The 19,261-nt window shown below is 38.5% G+C and overlaps 4 long non-coding RNA genes across 4 annotated transcripts in view; 2 read left to right on the top strand and 2 right to left on the bottom strand.

The window, feature by feature from the left end:
- The window catches only part of LOC118280121 (uncharacterized), a 60,583-nt gene extending 58,686 nt beyond the window's left edge, over nucleotides 1-1,897 (bottom strand). The window contains exon 1 of the long non-coding RNA XR_007706776.1: nucleotides 1,665-1,897. This is a non-coding gene — a long non-coding RNA (uncharacterized LOC118280121). The remainder of the gene's footprint in view (nucleotides 1-1,664) is intronic.
- Nucleotides 1-19,261, bottom strand: part of LOC126912136 (uncharacterized) — a 196,196-nt gene that overhangs the window by 153,007 nt on the left and 23,928 nt on the right. The window lies entirely within an intron of this gene.
- LOC118279944 (uncharacterized) lies at nucleotides 9,151-10,709 on the top strand. The gene is made up of 2 exons (XR_004784037.2): nucleotides 9,151-9,387; nucleotides 10,328-10,709. It is a non-coding gene; the product is annotated as an uncharacterized LOC118279944 (long non-coding RNA).
- Nucleotides 11,504-14,120, top strand: LOC126912133 (uncharacterized). The gene is made up of 3 exons (XR_007706777.1): nucleotides 11,504-11,614; nucleotides 12,907-13,043; nucleotides 13,751-14,120. It is a non-coding gene; the product is annotated as an uncharacterized LOC126912133 (long non-coding RNA).

The raw sequence follows: 19,261 nt of genomic DNA, 5'->3' as shown, positions 1-19,261 counted from the left end.
TTACTGAGATTTTTGTAAAGTGAATTCTTTTTTTTATGTTGTACTGGATTTCAAAATTTAATGAAAATATGTGTTAGTTTTCATCAAGGCTTTTATTATGAATACCTCATTGTTTAATATCGTCTGATTACTTATAATGTTTTGGAATTAAATAACTTTATATAGTTTTGGTAGCTTATGTACTTAGTGAACATATACATTTCTCTGAAACCTTTTACAGATGGTTGATATTTTTATTCAATTTTAGGAACATCTCAATTTGTTTCAAATGAAGATTGATCCTCGCTTCACCCAAGGCGGGAGAAGTCTTTGGATGATTTTCCCTCCTCAAAGGTCTCATTTTTGTACTAGTACATTCAGCATTATTACTAAAGCAGAAAGTTTTTTTTATACCACGACTGTGGCAAGAAATCTCACGGCCCACCTGATTGTAAGTGGAATCAGTGGTTACTGTGGCCTAAGAACGTAAGTAACGCCCTTAGAATTCGAAAATACAAGCAACGTTGATCAAGAGAAGCTCTTGAATCAGAAATCGAACCCAAAACATCATTAATCACGCTAGCGACAAATAGACTATTCAATAGAATGTGCCGAGTAATTTAGAGTTTGAACATTGAACAATATTTTTACAGCTCTTAGAAAAAATAAGGAGCCAGTAGTGTTATATTTTATTTTTACCGGTCAACCTCATATAAACTTAGTTTTTTAAGTATATTTCAAAATATGATGGGTTGACGTATGACTACTATTTCGCCTGATGGTAGGCAATGATGCAGCCTACGATAGATCATGTCTGTTCATAAGCAACCTATTCACTCGGGCTTTGAAGACTCCGGCAAAGAATTCTACTCTCTAGCAGTTCGCATAAGAAAGCTTGAAGCGAAGTGCTTCGTGCGAATACTTAGTAAAGATGAAGAGTACTTTAAGTCTTTGACTGCCAATAGAGAACTGTTGAAGGCAAATCCTCCGCTAACGTCGGTCACCGGTGACCACCACGGCGTTCAATGTGTTAAAATTCTATGTCTATTTAAATTGAAACATCGTCCTAAAATTCATCTGGTAAGCAGAAATATCTAGTAGCATAAACGCCTTCATCATCATCAAAATCCGGTACTAATACGAAACACGTGTCGCGATTTAATCTTAGAATCAAATACATCACGCCTCTGTATAATTTCCTGCCAACTGAACGTTAATCGACTGACAATTTACCAAGTAATATACAAGTAATAGCGTTGGCGCGAGATCTGTATCCCCTCCACAGCAAAATATGGACGCCATCATAATTAATTCAGGTGTACTCAAGCATTTTCCATCGCCATCAGATGATACCTAGAGAACAATTTGACTCAAAACCTACTCAACGAAAAACACCGCAAAATCGAAGCAAGATTTCATATTAAATTCTACGAACCACAAGACCTAAAAAGCTGTAAGTAACAGACTCCTTCAGCGAATAATAAACCTTACTATCTTTAATATAAAGCCGCCTTTAGTACGAGAACTCGGAGAGGTGTAGATGCTATTTTTACTCCCCTTCGCATCTGCACCGAAATCGATAATCATTGCACGTGTTTAAAAATAACGGTGATACAGCCTCCGCCTCGTGGTTTGTGAAACAAATATGGAGATTCTGAAACAAATATATGTGTTAGTCCACTTACCTTTGGTGAACAGCTTCGCACCGACCACAAGAAACGAAATAATAAGAAAAAACTGAGAAAAAATAAATAAAACAAAATGAAAAATTTTGGAAAAAAACAGAATTTAATGCGAGGAGAACGGAGCGAACGGAACATAAGTGTAGGTAGGCGGTAGAAAATAAAATAGGAAATTAAATTTTGCGAAATATCGGGAAATAAAAAGAAAAACGCGACACACGCGCCTTGGGCAGATGTAGTGGCGCTCTGGTCCAAAGCCTTCGGGGGCGCGTTTATATACCCGCCGGCGGGTGGAAGAGGTAACGGGGCGGCGGCCATCTTTGCCGTTGCCATGGAAACGAGGAGATGGCCTATTACGGGAGGGTGGCGCAGATTAGGCGTACGATCAGCACCCGAAGCTTATGAGAAGATATTAAAAAAATAATTTAATTCCCGTTTGACAATAAATTAATTAGAATTAATCCCTATGATTTAATTAGTGAGGTTTTTCGGGTTTTTCGCATATTTTCTCTGTTTTTTTTTTGTTAATCACTTTGGCCTGATTGCGTTTGTAATTCTTATTTTTGTATGTAAGTTTGATTAAATTAGGTTAAGCCGTTTCTGAGATTAGGCTTAATGAACGGGGTTAATCTGTTGGGAATGAGGAAATTCCTTCATTATTCAGGATTTGGTACTTTTTTTGTTAATTTTGACACGGAATTGAATCAAAAAATGAGAATTTTGGAACTAATATCGTGGTCCCACGTTGGGCGCCAAAATATTTTTTCTTTCGCTTTTCATCAAAATATTTTTGGCTAATTAACGTTTTTTTTTTTTTGTAAATAAGTTTTCTCATTTTCTTGCTTATAAAGTTAATATTCTTTGTAAAGTTTTCGTTATTTTTTATATTAGCAATAGTCTTTTCTTGTTCAAAATAAAGAGGCTTTAAATAACATTTCTGATTTAACCCAAGTCAACACAACGAAGTCTAGGAAGATTTTGGACTATTATATTATTACGAGTTTTCAGAAAACCAATGGTACTTTTGTTCCCTTAAAAGTCTTTGCTTAGAAGTCGCGCTTGCACTGCTCATTTATATTATAAGTAATTGTTCATTTACTTTATCAGTGCCTTCGTTTTTTTTTTCATGATACTTTGTAATTTAAATTTAATTTCATTCAATATCTCATCTATTAGATTTACCTGATATGCACAAAGCTTACATTATGTGTAGTGAATTATATTATACAAGCTTCTACCAGCTGCTTCCCCTGCTTTCCAGTTGGATAAAAAGTACTCTATGATCCAATTTAACTCATTCATTCGGTAAGTAGTTTCAGCGTGATTGACAGACGAACATACAAACTTTCACATTAATTATAATTTAGTGTGATTATCATGTACATGTGCTGACACCATCTTGCTTTTTAATTACTCAAAGAAAATTAGAAAATTCATCAACAGCTATGAAAAATAAGAAATCAATTAAACCCTTAAAAATAATAATTTACTATTTTGCTACCACTACCTCTCGCTGCGTCCGTTTCAACCCTCCGCTTACACACACAAACGCAAAAACCAACACACCCCCAGTATCTTCACTATGAATACGGCACACTGTCACAAACTACCAAGTTTTCCAACTACGAACACAGATGGCGTTGTTCTCAATAAACGCAAAGGTACGCCCGACGCGATGGGAAACTGTGTCTCTCTGTGTCTCAAACAAGATGAGCTTTTGTTTCACACACAAGGTACCATATCGACGAATATTTCTGTCTCTTTCTAACCCTATAGTGTTACATCGACTGTCCCGCTCGGTTGCACAGCGTTTGACAGATGTAAATTCGCAGGAAAAAAATTGATTTTCCTCTTCTCTCGTCAATGCAGTTTTATATTTTGTGTCATTTTTTTTTATAGGTTTTTTGGATTTTTGTCGGGTTTTCGTTTCTAAATGTTGTGTGGTTCGTTATTTTAGTAAAACGTGTACAGTATTCGTGGCACGTTCTAAGAATTTTCTCATTTTCAATAGCAATGTAAAACGATACACCTATTTCTGTAGTCTACGGCCTTAAATATTTTACTAATGTTATTCCTTGATGTTTCTGCTGAATTAACATTTAACCGTATTACGCTGAGAACAAGGTTGAAATTCGGTTGTGTACGCCAATTTTTGTAACATTGTAACTTTCTGCCCGCGCTGAATATTTTATTACGTGTGTGTTTACCGCTACTCGCTCATAGATGGCGGTAAAGAGAGCACTATGTAATTAATTTACAAAAATATGGTATTAAAATACGTGAAATTAATTTTTAGTGTTGCAATTATATTTATTTACTAATATTATTCACAAATAAGACCATTATTTATTTTAAGTCACATTTAGTGTTTGCTACTCGACGCTAGATGGCAGTAGGTATATGATACAATATTTTTGTAATTCTCTGGTTTATACGACTACTATTTTGATCCTATTACATGGGACTTACAACACAAATGGTGAAAGTTGGGTGTACATTGTATAGCGGCATAACGTGCCGTAATGTAACTACCCCTTCCGGGATAAAAGGCGTGACGATACGAGTATTTTGATCCTAAATATAAAGTAGATATACTAAGCGAAGTCCTATGCAATAAAATTAGTATTTTTCATGTAGTAAATAAAAACATTTCACTAAAACGATGTTTAAACCTGATTAAGGGTCGCAGGGAGCCGCTGGATGCAGGTCGCTTCCAACCGGTCTATCTGGAAGTTTTTGGGGGAGGTCTATGTTCAGCAGTGGACGTCTTATGGCTGATATGATGATGAGAACGTTGTTTGTTGCATACGACAATAGAATTATGCATTTCTTTCGTTTGCAGTTTCAATTTGAATTCACTTTACCACTCTTTTTATAGGTAGTTGTTTAAATATTTTTTCTATACTTACCTATGACAGTATTAAGAATCCAGTTTAATTGTGCTTTTCCACCAGAGATGTGCTATGCTACGTTGCTGTGGATGCATTTGGCTTCCACCAATCATATTCGTTGGTACACATAGCTTAGTACTGGTGGAAATGGACTCAGTTAAGCTATGTTTTTTATATAGAAAGATGCGTGCTATGGATAGCTTCCCTACTATCGATACATCGCATACTCGAGCTGCGCATCTTCCTCGCACAGTTACATAGTTGCAGAGCTTTTTTAATGGGACAAGCCTGCACAACCTCCCATACCGCTGCAACTCCTGTGCACCAGGATCTACAGTAGATACAAACATGAAAACACCGGAACACTGAAGTCTGGCGCGTCCCAGGGACATGAATGACTGTCTTGGATCCCGCAACGAAATAAATCAGAAAGGTTTCACAGCTTAGCTATTACATCTTCGCAGGCTACATAGCACATCTCTGGTGGAAAAGCAGCCTAACTCAGTTAAAAAATATGCCTACATCATAAACTGGGCAGGCAAACAAATACTTTTCAACAGATCGATGAAACATTCGTTCATTAAAAAACAAAATAGAATCGACTGCGAAACTCTCCAATCGGAGCGTATAAAGGAAAAATACAGTTAGGAAATACTTTTTGAACACACGGATAAACATTTTTAGAAACTATTTTCTCATTATTACAACTGTTGTTTGATATGGATGTAAGTTGGTTGTACTAGATAAGCCATTTTAAGGCAACACTGAGTAAAGTTCCCTAAGTAAAGGAGGATCCTCCGACCAGGCGAGGTGATCATGCCTGGCGGGCTTTCTGCCCAACTGTTGTTCGTTGGGATTTTCTATCCATGTTTATTCGTATGTAAACTTCATAATATGTGCGATGTAGGATTTATGACGTCATCCGTTGATCCGTCTCTAAAATTCCGAGTTACATGTACTTTCTAAGATATCTTCGTGAGGCAACATCGTGAGGCAACCTGCGGTTATAATTACAGATTATAAGTTTGAAACCGCCAACCCGCATTGAGCAAGCGTGGTGATTAATGCTCAAACCTTCTCCGTGTGAGAAGAAGCCTTTGGTCAGCAGTGGCCACTTATAGGCTGTTGATGAGCCCGGTGTAACAAGTGCACCTCTTCCCAATTATTATAAGACAAGCTTTTCTAGTCTTCTAAATCCCTGTAAGGAAATATTTTGCAAAAACTCATGAGTACTCATGTACAGTCTGTTGGCGGACATTTTGGATTTTTTGCCCACATACCTCCGCACAGGTGAATATTAAAAAACTTAGAGTGTGCACCGTTTAGGGATCCGTCGGTGAAATGGGCAATTGGTAATTATGGAGCCTCTATCGTGAGATGAAAATAAGAAGGTTACATAACAAGTATATAATTATGTAGGATTGGATCTTGGTTGATAAGATCTTTAGTTTAAATTAAGCGTAAGTTTTTCTTAATGTTGTGTATAATTTAGCCATTTAATCTTCCTAATACCTATTATAAATGCGAAAGAGTTTCTGTGTTCTTGTGCATGTTTGTTATTCAATGAATACGGTCAAAACGGCTAAAAGGATCAGGATGAAATTTGGAACCGGGGGCTGGAATAACACATATAGACTACTTTATATCCCATTTTAACATGTATAATTAAAAAATTTAGTTTCCAAAATTATTAAAATACGGCACTTGAACCAAGCTAAGCCATTAGTAAAACGACTAAGTACGTAGCTCCAACATATACATTTGACTCGTGTTAATTCAAACTGTCGATAATCCAAAGTTATCACGAGGTCCTTAGAAAATCTCTTTATATTTCGACCTAAATAAATACATTGTTGTACGCCTGGTAATTCAAACGATAAATTCAATTCTACTTAACCAAATGACTGGTTAATTTGAAATTATCAGTATCGAACTCTCCACAATTCAAAGTTGCAGTTTATTCAAACAGTCGGTCATTTGAAATATTTTAAGAGTCCTCTAGTTTTGAATTAACAAAAACTATATATTGCATACAGACTCAAATATTTTTGAAGACATTTCCCAATGAGATTTCCTCATAATTCTATGGATAAAACCTTATACAAAAAGTGCAACTCTCGCTTGCCCACACTTGATGTATGAAGTCCGGCTCATAACGGGCATTCTCAAAACAGCCTGAATTAAACACACGTAGGCTCTCCCATTGTGGAAATTGCACGCTGTAACTGAAATACTGAACAATTCTAATGAGAAGATACTTTTTCAGGATAAACATTATTTTATTTTTGATTTCGTGCTTATGCACTTTTTTTGTTTGTATTATGGTATAAGCCGGTAAACGAGCAGATGTATCACTTGATGGTAAGCAATCACCGCCGCCCATGGATACCTGAAATACCAGAGGCGTTACAAGTGTTTTGTAAGTCTTTTAGGGGTTAGGAATTTCAGGATCGTTTTAGGTGGAGAAAAAAATAACGGAATAAAAGACGGTTTAAAATATTAGACACATATTTGTTTAAATTTTCTTTTAGAAACAAATACTTTCGAAGATAATAAATATTGATTTAAAATATCACGTGATGTCACTTTTAGGTACGTTTTACACGTAGAAGTGACGTATTTTTCTCCCACTTCTAAACTTTGTTTGTTTTTTTCAAAGTATTGTTATCTTATACGATAAAATAAAAATAAAACGCGTGTCTAATATTTTTTCATAACCTAACTGACGGACTAAATAGATTTTTAATTTTCATACCCCGTCATCATCCCTATTGTTTGATGCCATAGGAAACCTAGATTTATATGCCTTTACTTTACCTCAATACTGTACCAAAAATAAACTGCTGGTAGTTAAACACACAGCGCAGTTATTTCCCAATAACGGTTCAACTTGCAGCTACAAGTACTGAGTGTGTTGTTGTCGTTTTGTGTCTAACAGTGGTAACCGTGCAGCTCCGACGGTAATGAACATTTTTCTGCATACTTCTCTGTTGCGGTACAGGGGAGAGTGGATTTAGATGGGTTAGAAATATGTAAATGATTTTTAGGTATACGAGGTATACATTTTGACTGTGATAGTAATGGTAGAGTACACATACAATTGTTAAAATCCCTACTCTTCGTGCGTGTAGTATTAGATAATATCGTGCAAGAGCATTTTGACAAACAATTTTTATATTTGATGGGTGAGAATCATCCAATATCTTCTCCTATCTTGGGTGAGGCGAGAGAGGGAGTTTCAGATTTTTACTGACTAAAAACCTCTTTGTTCCATCTCTTGTTTTGAGCCGGAGCCCCGGTAACCTGTTACGTTGTCCGCAGCTCCGGATCGGGCATCAGCCCTACTGGGCCATCTGTGGTGATCTGACTGTTTCAGATGCACGTGGAACGCGACGTGCGGTACAAGAGTACAGGTGGGTCTCAATTGGTGTCTACTCTGCTGTTCAAACCTGACTCCACGTTTATCTATCACACATTTTTTATTATTCTTATATAATGCAATCTGTCACAATTGAGACATTGAGCAGTAGTTTCGTTTGTTCATTAAAGGCGTGTTCAAGGTAGCAACCTGGGTCGCATCCTTCTTAATATATTTGTGTGTCTACTGCAGCAAATCTTGGGGAATCTTTCGTTTCAGCAGTTTCTTTGATTGTTTGATGACAATCACACATTTAAAACAACTTAACACCAACGCGATTTTAAACAAAAACAAAAGCACAACATTTCATTACCAATACCTTAAACGAAAAAATATCCCCTATTTTTTTTTTACCAACCTATACCCACATTCCCCAACGCTTGTACCTCATAATGAAGTACTCAACTCATTTGTCCGCTCGTCTGTCCGTTCGTAAAATCAGTTGTAAAGCGCATTTAACTAAATGACTCGAAAATATTTACATTTCTCACTAATACCACCTTTGCGAGCGAACCAGGGGTATTAGTCATGTATTTTTTTTGTTCTTTTTTGAAGTTAAATTGTTTAGTAAAAATGTTATTTTTGTGTGATTGTTTTTTTTAGGAGGGCTGTTGGTAGGGTATATTATGTTATTGGTCTGTGTGTAGAGTGTTTTTATGGTATAAGCCGGTAAACGAGCAGACCTATCACCTGATGGTAAGCAATCGCCGGAGCCCCTAGACAGCCGGAAACACCTAAGGCGTTACAAGATCGTTGCCGGCCTTTGGAAGTTCGGAATTTAAGGATTGTTGGGGTTTAAAGAAATTGGGATAATTAGGCTTCTGGTAACCTCACACTATGCAAACATTGTTTCATGACGGTTTTCTGTGAGGTCGTGGTATCACTCATCGGGTCGACCTAACAGTGTTGAAGCATGGCTATTCCACACTTAAAAGTGACTAGTTGAGGTGGCACCTTCATGTTAAGTAGCTCTTAGCTAAGGGATCGTTTAGGAGCGGTTGGTAAAACGACCAATTGGCTACCTATTTAAATTCTCAGTAAAAAGAATGGAGTAATTAATTGTATGTACACCACTGTCTGTGTCTACATAACAAACACCAAACAGTTTTAACACAAAGCCGAATAAAGAAACACCTTGACCACAACTACACCACAAAATTAAAAAAAACACAACTGTCAAAGTGCTGTCAAAACATTATAAAATTAACGAAAGTTTTGGTTATTCAAATTGTATTTTAATTTTAAACGATAGAAATTATGTTTTAAAGGAAAATTATGATTAAAATAATAGAAATAATGTCTCATAAGGTTCATTATCAAACGTGGCGAATGTTTACTGGTGGGCTGTGCATGTGTATGTTGTTGTTCTCGTTTGTATTTGGGCCTGTGCACACACTGTTTTCTTTCGAGCGTGGAGGTAATTTTCTTACTTAAACTTATGGGGAAACTTTAGCATTTTATAATATTAGACAAATAGCGACCAGATTGGCGATATATTAAAAAAGGGCCAAATTAAAAGTACCTTTAACCGACGAGCATGCATGAAAAGACTGATGACTGTTAATGAAGCGAAAGAAGTGTGTAAGAACCGTGGCAATTGGCGTTCCATTGTCTCTGCCTACCCCCATGGGAGACAGGCGTGAGGTTATGTATGTATGTTTATAATATTAGTAACTAGCGACCCGCCTCCAGCCTCGCATGGGTGCAAATGATGATATATTATGCATGTATTATACATATAAACCTTTATCTTGAATTACTCTATCTGTAAAAAAACAAAATCCGTTCGTAGTTTTAAAGATTTAAGCATACAAAGTGTTTTATACTATGTAGATTTAAACCACATATTTGTTATCGTCTTGGCTGATAATATAATAAAAATGAGCGAAATAGTCCCAGTAGTTAAGCCAAAAAGTGCATTATTATCTTTGAGCTAATTTGAACACTCCTTACAAATACGGCATTATAACAGCCGCGCCGCATGTCTGTAACATTCCTAGACAACCTACAACGATACAGCTCTTCTATGGTCAAAGAACATGGAGCTGTTATTTGCTAATACTAATTTATTATGTAACAAACCGGTAAACAAGCATACGGATAAGCTGATGATAAGCAAGCAAGCCCATTGGTGGTTACGAAACACCACAGGGTTGTTACAAGAATCGCGAAATTGCCGAAGCCTTTTGAAGGAGTTAGGAAATATACTATCAGTGTGGTAAATGCAGGATTATCGGAATATAGGGATAGATATTTATAAAGAGGCTACATTTTTTAATATTTGTACTACCTATTAGGTATTTACCCACTCCAATATTCAAATAACTATAATTTTGTCTTTTTACTATCTTTTACAGCAGACAACACGAACATATCAAAAATAATGAAAACCGAGCCGGGATACGCAAATCTTCTCATCATAATAACATCACAAATGTGGCTTATGTTTGTATCAAATCTATGCCTGCTAGTATCAGTAATCAATGAAAGGAAATGTGGACTAGATTGGTTTTTAAATTTCACCCTTATTAATATGGTCATAGCGTTTATGTCAACTATTTATTTTATAATACATTGCAACTTTGTTGATATACAATGTTTTGATCACACGCCTGGCAGGGTGGGCAATGATCGTGCTTACATCATTACGCTGGGTGTATTGTGCTTAATGTATTTGTTGCTTCTGTGCATGTATTCCTATGTTGTTTATAAATACAGACAGCATCTGAAAGTTATGTATATTTTGTTTTATTTTTTTTGTGTTGGTTTTTGTAGAATTTGGTTAGAAAAAGTGTACACATTACGGTACGTAATACAAAGTGCAGCTTCTTTTCACAATTTAATAAGTCCCATGAAATAGGTTCACCTGAATGAGAAGTTTTCGTAACAGCGAAAAAAGCCCAGCATTACTGTTGCCCGATCCGGGAATCGAACCCGAGACCCGTTTGCCCGGCAATTCCATTTGCGACTCACTCGACAGTGGATACTGGATCAGTGTGTTTTTTATTACAAGCTGTCTTATGTATGTTTGTAAACGCACAGAGAATCTATAGTGATTTTTTAGGGAACAGTGAGTAAAGTGCGCCGCCACCTCGTTGTCGCCGCGCTGTCACCGCGCTTGTTCCCTCTGTTTGATCATTCCATTACCGGCCTTGTACAAACTTACATGTGCATACCTTTTTATCGTGCGTATCAAACAAAAGGAGTTAAGGATTTAGTTAAAAGGAGTGAGTTATGTTTCAAAGTCAAAATAAAATCATTTATTCCACTTAAACCAGAAATAGGTACTTTTGATACATCAATAAATAAAGAAATAAATAATAGTCTGTTCGTCGAGTTCCTCGTCAAATAGTTCCGTGAGTAAGCCGACAATATAATAATTAATTTAGTATGTCTCTTTGTATTTACTCCGTGGTATGTCTCACGAAAGTTATAATAAAATTACTTATTTATGGTTATTTGCTGACCATAGACACTTATCAGGTGCACAAAAAAGAAATAATAATAAAAAAATAGAAAAACTGTCTATTCTATTAAACAGTTGACACTGTCACTATCAAAATCGAAAAAAATCAATAAGTGTAACACAATGTGAGAATAATCGGATCTCAAAAACATTATACCAATACGGTGGTTTAATTGGGGTAAGCGTTCACAGGCCCGCATCGTACGCATCGCACGCAACGGATTTTAGTTTGTCTTGTATAGAAACTCATACAACTGCGTCCACTGATCCGCATCGTACGTCAGGTAATGCGTTCAATGCGTGCGATGCGATACGTACGATGACGTCATACGGAATGCGTGCGATTGCGAACGATCCGTGCGATGCGTGCGATCCGTGCGATCCGTACGATCCGTGCGATGCGTCCGATGCGTGCGATCCGTACGATGCGTGCGATCCGTACGATGCGTGCGATCCGTACGACGCGTGCGATGCATACGATGCATCCGATGCGTGCGATCCGTGCGATGCGTGCGATCCGTACGATCCGTCCGATGCGTGCGATCCGTAGGACGCGTGCGATCCGTGCGATTCGTGCGATCCGTGCGATGCGTCCGATACGTGCAATCCGTGCGATGCGTACGATCCGTGCGATGCGTGCGATGCGTGCGATCCGTGCGATGCGTGCGATCCGTGCGATGCGTGCGATCCGTGCGATGCGTGCGATCCGTGCGATGCGTGCGATCCGTGCGATGCGTGCGATCCGTGCGATCCGTGCGATCCGTGCGATGCGTGCGATGCGTGCGATCCGTGCGATGCGTGCGATCCGTGCGATGCGTGCGATCCGTGCGATCCGTGCGATGCGTGCGATCCGTGCGATCCGTGCGATCCGTGCGATGCGTGCGATCCGTGCGATGCGTGCGATCCGTGCGATGCGTGCGATCCGTGCGATGCGTACGATCCGTGCGATGCGTGCGATCCGTGCGATGCGTGCGATCCGTGCGATGCGTGCGATCCGTGCGATGCGTGCGATCCGTACGATGCGTGCGATGCGTGCGATGCGTGCGATGCGTGCGATGCGTGCGATGCGTGCGATGCGTGCGATCCGTGCGATGCGTGCAATCCGTGCGATCCGTGCGATGCGTGCGATCCGTGCGATGCGTGCGATCCGTGCGATGCGTGCGATCCGTGCGATCCGTGCGATGCGTGCGATGCGTGCGATCCGTGCGATGCGTGCGATCCGTGCGATGCGTGCGATCCGTACGATGTTTGCGATGCGTGCGATCCGTGCGATGTGCGATGCGTGCGATCCTTGCGAGCCGTGCTATACGTACGATCCGTGCGATGCGTGCGATCCGTGCGATGCGTACGATCCGTGCGATCCGTGCGACCTATAATATTCTGTCCGATGCGTGCAATGCGAACGATTCTGCGATGCGTACGACGTTTACTTTTATAAACTTAATGTGTAAAATTTACATTCACTTTTAGTATGTGGGAAGAGCAGTGGGGAATCTTCGAAGTCTGTATCACTATGTGGCGTTTCTATAATATTCTGCTTTCCATCGGGTGCGCCATCGTGTCTGGGATCTTTGGTCCTCTCCTCAGCTTAGCTTATAAACTCGCAGGTACGTCTAATTGGTTTATTCTTATAGCACATTACATCAACAGCCTATAGGTAGCTTGAAACTAGTCGAGTTCCTCGTCAAACAGTTACGTGAGTAAGCCGATAACATAATAATTAATTTAGTATATCTCATGAAAATTATAGCCTATAGGTTACATAAACTTCGGACGGCTAACAATGCTAGCTCGTCGCCCGACCAGAAACAAACCCATGCGTACGGCGTGTTGGGTACCGCGCGCGCCTCATAGAGCCACCAGACCACCACAGATGGGACCCAGTAGAGCTGATGCCTGATCCAGAGCCGCTGCGAGGACCACCCGGAGGACACGGTGGAGCATACAGTAGCGGTGTGTCCTGCATGGGCTGAGCACCGCCGTGTCCTTAGGGATGCGATCGGCGACGGTGACCTCTCGCGTCCGGCCCTGGTTTAGGCCATGGTGCGGAGTGAGGGGGAATGGGACGGCGTCTCCTCCTTCTGCGAAGTAGTCATGCTAGCTAATAAAAAGAGCCGCTATCTAGCAGTTTTACCGGGGCTCTGGCTCGAAAAGCAGGAGTAGGAACGGGCTGGTTTTTAGTCAGTAAGAGTCTGACACTCCCTCTCGCCACGCCCTGGCGAGAGAAGTCATTGGATGATTTCCCCCCTTAAAAAAAGGTAACTACATACAATTAATTTATTTATTTTAATTTTTTTTTTTTTGTTATTTTCAGGCCCAGAAAGCGACATGGCGATCGCATGCAAAAAGGATCCCGACTACTGTTGGCTAGTCACTAACCTAAATTACCTGATGTGGATCATGTTCTTCGCAAGTCTGCTCATATTCTTTGGATGTATATTTGAAAGCATTTGTCTATTACATTGTAGCATGGGCGTTATAACATTGGACATGATGCTATCTCTCTTTGTCTTAGCGAAATACCTATATTACTGTCTCAATTATGGTAAAATGTGCTTTAATAAGAAAAAAGATAAAACTAAAGATGATGTGTATGTGATTACGCATATAGTTTTTATGAATTTTGTGTTTAATGTGTTATTGGGATCGTTGTTGGTATTCATTGCTCAATATAAACGGTATTTGCAACATAAATAGTGGGTTTGTTTTAATTATTCTATGTAGTTTGTACTTTTTAATTCATGATTGAGTAACAAGTTTTTCAACTGACATGGTCACTAACACTAACATTAGAACTTAACTTATAGGCGGTTGTATGTTTATGAGCAGTAATGTTATGGTTGAGTTACTTTTTTATGGTATAAGCCGGTAAATGCCCATTCGTGCATTCGAAGCATGGCGGGGCATGGAAACATGGGTGGGTCTTGATTGCTTTTTCAGCTTGCCTACACTACAGTAACCGCCGTACTCAGAGTCATTTAATGGTTACTGAATCCAGTCCTAAGCAATTGCTTTCTAAACAAAATTGTTACTAAGGAACAGTTTAAGTAATCATTAAGAGTGCGGCAGTAAGCAATCAAACATTAAAATTTTAAATGATATCCATTTCTAAATCTACAGCGGGCATCCAAAAATTTCAAACGATTTTAAAAAATCTCAATTTTGAATCCAACATCTCTATCCCAACACGACGTTTGTTCAAAAAACAGATTGAAATTGCAAAGCCCCAATATCAAGTTTCTGGTCAAGTGACGTCACAACGGTGTCGTGACAAACACGACGGACAAACCAATAACATTGTTTATAGTCACCCCCTCCGTGTGCTTAGGATAGGGGGCGCTAGGGGGTGAGACACCCCAAAACGGTGCGACATTGGAAAACAGCTGTTTAAAGATTGACTGATATTTCTATTCGGTGTTTTAAGGGTAGACGCTGTGGATACCACCGTTATTCTTCTCGTGGGTATCGTATACCCGATTGAGGGATTGTTATTTTGGCAGAGATTGGGCAATATAACTCTGATAAACTTGTTGCTGCGTACGACCCAATAACATTGGGCAATATAACTCTCTGATTAACTTGGTCCTGCATACGGAATAATATTTCGCCCGATCTAGGAATTGAATACGAAACACTTCACTTGATAGTCGCATCTACCGACCCGAGTAACAAGTTAGTAATGTAATAATTATTTGCTTATGTATTTTATTGTGTTCTTATGTACCTTGTGTAATAATTATGTAATACCTACATACATAAAAAACATATGTTTAACCGTTTTCAATGAGCTCTATTTTACCAATCAAGACCCCGAAAATCGGAGATTGGGAAGGGAAGTAATTGGGCCTCCGGTAACCTCACTCACACAACGAAACACAACGCATGCGTTATTTCACGTCGGTTTTTTGCTCGGCCGTGATATCACTCCGGCCGAGCTGGCCCATTCGTGCCGAAGCATGGCTCTCCCACACCAATTTAATATAAACATGTAAAATTCTAAACATCAACTCAAACCGATTTCCAATGTCACTAACTAACTGAACCATACAAATCCTATCATTTTCAATAAGTAAACTTATTCCAAAATATCAGTAACTACTGATACTAATCTACCGTTAAGCTTGAAGATATGACGACAAATTGAATGTCACAGGCAGATACTGGAGACTAGCCAATATTTTGATACACCGGGCCTACCTGCTATACGTACTGTTAATGCTACTAATCTTTATATATATAATTCTTCTGTACGTGTGTATGTCACTGAACTTCTCTTAAACGACTGGATCGATTTTGATGATTTTTTTTGTGTGTGTTCAAGGGGATCTGAGAATGGTTTACATTCACAATTTTGTCCGCTTGACAATGTTTTTTTAATTAAATTTTAATTTATTTGTAGTTGTTGATTTTGGAATGTTTTACATTGGATCCGACAGACGGCGTTACCATCGCAGTGTCAAATATTAATGACGTTAGATATTGTCATAACATTTGAATGACAATTTTCATCAAAAAGGTCCAGAATGTTTTAGCTTATTAAAAAAAGTTTAAAATTTTCAAATTAAAGACGTGTAGACAGGACAACGTCTGTCGGGTCCGCTAGTATTATACATATATTCGAAAGAGCATATTTGTGAGTTTGTATGTATGTTTGTTACTCCTTCATGTCTAAACTGATAAAGGGATCGGGATGAAATTTGCAACAAGGGTAGATTATGGTTTGGAATAATATAGACTACTTTTTATCCCACGAGATCGCAATCGATAATAATTTCTTTACATTTTTAAATAACATTGCCTAAATACTAGGATTAAGTGAACTTAAGTGTGGAAAAGCTTCGGCACGAATGGGCCGACTTGACCGGAGTGATACTACGGTCTCACAGAAAACCGACGCGAAACAGCGCTTACGTTGTGTTTCGCTGTGTGAGTTACGTTTCCGGAGGCCCAATCTCAGATTTCCCAACAACCAGCAACTTACTTGTAACGCCTCTGGTGTTACGGGTGTCCAAGGGCGGCGGCGATTGCTTACCATCAGGTGATCCGTCTGCTCATTTACCACCTTATTCCATAAAAAAAACCGCATCAAAATCTGAACCGATTTACAAGCCAAACACGAAATAATTCTATGTACAGGTCAAACTGAGAACTTTCTTTTTTAATGTGGGTTATTCAATAGTAAATGGCTTCAATAGTACTAAAACCACATACATACATAAAGTATCACAATACATACGTATAGCGCGGGGTATAAGCAGAGAAACTCGCCCATGCACAGACAATGGCGTCTACTGTTGCACGCACAATAGACAGGTGGAAATTGAAACCAGACAGTTTTACCGACATTTGTAATCTGTAAGCTGTGGAGTTGGGACATTTTTGGGGACGATATGAATTAGGTTTTGAAAAAGTAGATGAATAGGGGATTGAAGTGAAAAGTCAATGTCAAATCATTTATTCCAATCACACTAATATTACAAATGTGAAAGTTTGTTAGTTTCAACGTTTGTCTGTCATCACGCTGAAACTACTGAACGGATTTTGATAAAATTTAGTATAAAGACATGGTATGAACTGACTCGGGTGATAGGATATTATGTTTTATTAGAACGCGGGTGAGACCGATAGCAGAAGCTTTACTAAAGATTAACTAGTTTAATAAACAATGAAATAAACCACATTAAAGTTTTAAAATAACTAAAATTAAAACTAAACAAATCTCGTAGGCGCCTACGCCGTAGACTCGTAGACTTTTCGTAGCACGTAGCAATGATTGCTATTACCTTTTTACTAGGAGCTTACGTGCTACGAACAAATTAAAACATTTTGCAAAGCCTTTTACGAGAGGGAGCCATACTTCAGAATAGAGTAATTTTCTAAATTTTATTTTAATGTGGGTCTGGTAGATTAATTTAAAACATTAGGCACGTATTTTTTTTTTCTTACAAAATTCTTACAATAATTATCTTATGATTTGAAATATCATGTGACGCCGCGATTTACTTTATTTCATACGGTGTCGTTACTTAACGGCCGCTCCTAAACTTAACTCCTAAACTTAAATCACGCAAATTGAACCAGAAATGTTTAAGTAATCGATGTATAAACTATCGCGAAAATTACGTCGTTCAGGTTCTTATAAAGCTAATAAAATAAAAACTACTGAACTAATCTGAAACAAATTTCTATGGGACCTTGATGAGCCAATCCGTGTCGAAAAAAGAATTATACAAATCGGTCCATGCATCTCGACGTTATTGGTGTAGGTACATACATACAAAAAAAATACCGGATGAATTGAGAACCACCACGTTTTAGGTCGTCGGTAAAAATAAAAATTACATATTATCTAAAAAAATTAATTGTTCTTATCTCATTGACGGACTTATTAGATGTTTAATTTTCATCTCCCCTCTACGGTCCTGTAAAATTTGTACCTTACTCCACACACACCGTAGTTAGCCATGATCTGTTAACTAACTTTAAAACAATAAGTTAAAATAACTGATTCACTTAGCGGCTCTCTTTGTAAACTATTAACTAAGTAATATCACGCTATTGTCCTAAGGAGGTGGGTAGAAGTTAATGCATTTTGAGTATTGAGTTAAAGTGGTTTTGATTTGAATTGAAATATGTGTTTGTTTGTCTGTTATTAGTTCATTTTGTAAACTGTCTTGTTTACTATAAGAGTGATTAGCGAATATTTATGAGATGTCGCATTACATACACTACATGAAAGTATGTATGAGTATGCAGTTGTGCTGTCGTCGGCGGTATTTCCGAACCGATACGTTCTTCAATCCTTCAAGAAAAGAACGTATTCCTTTTTAAAAGGTTGGCAACGCACCTGTAACTCTTCTGGTGTTGCGGGTGTTCATGGGCGGCACTGATCGCTTACCATCAGGTGAGGGTTTGCTCGTTTGCACCCCTATTCCATGAAAAAAAGTGAGCTTACTTGGAAATTGTCACATTGGTACTTGCCGTAGGTAAGTTTCAAACCCTATGCATGAAAAGAGTCTTAAATCTGCGGCCTAAAACGATTTTAAGTGGATTTTTGTTAGAGTTTGAATTTTTCTGGGATTTAAATGTAGATTCTTTTAATAATGAAATTGTATAATTACCATAACTGTGCTTACCCCATCGAGATATATAACAGTAATGATATTACATAACACAATAATTTCTAAACACATAATTACAAAGTTTCTATATTCCGTAACAGACGGACAAAACACACACATGTCAGTCTGTCAGTCTGTCTGTCACACAGTTTAGTGACGATCTCCTATCGTGACCTACATCTACCCTCAAATATTAATTTAAAACACACCCGTATCATGTATCGTGTAGCTGTAACGCGCAACGTGTAACAATATGGCGGCTGACACTTCCGCCGGATGGTAGCACGGATCGTTTATGGGAACTACTATTTGTTTGTTGTTCTCACTTTGTAGTCGAAAGTGAGAAGTGTGTGAGTTGTGTTATGATATTTATTAAGTAACTGAATTAACTGCCACACTCAGAGTCATTTAATGATTACTTAAACTATTCCTTAGTAACGATTTTGTATGGCAAGCAATGCTTATGACTGGGTTAAGTAACCATTAAATGACCAGTGTGGCAGTAGACTGCCAATAGAAAACTGTTGTAGGCAAATCCTCCGCTAACGTCGATCACCGATGGCCACCACGGCGTTCAATGTGTTAAGGATTGCTAATTATCTACCTAATTGACTTACTCGTTGATCGAGTGGACGCAAGTCCGTCTGTCGGACAAATGGGCTCGAGTTTGATGGCCGGGTCGGGCAAAGTATTACTAAGCTTTT

This window comes from Spodoptera frugiperda, chromosome 22 (genome assembly GCF_023101765.2).
Source record: "Spodoptera frugiperda isolate SF20-4 chromosome 22, AGI-APGP_CSIRO_Sfru_2.0, whole genome shotgun sequence".
Classification (NCBI taxonomy): domain Eukaryota; kingdom Metazoa; phylum Arthropoda; class Insecta; order Lepidoptera; family Noctuidae; genus Spodoptera; species Spodoptera frugiperda.
The sequence above is the reverse complement of the archived record's forward strand: the minus strand, read 5'-3'. Positions and strand labels throughout refer to the sequence as shown.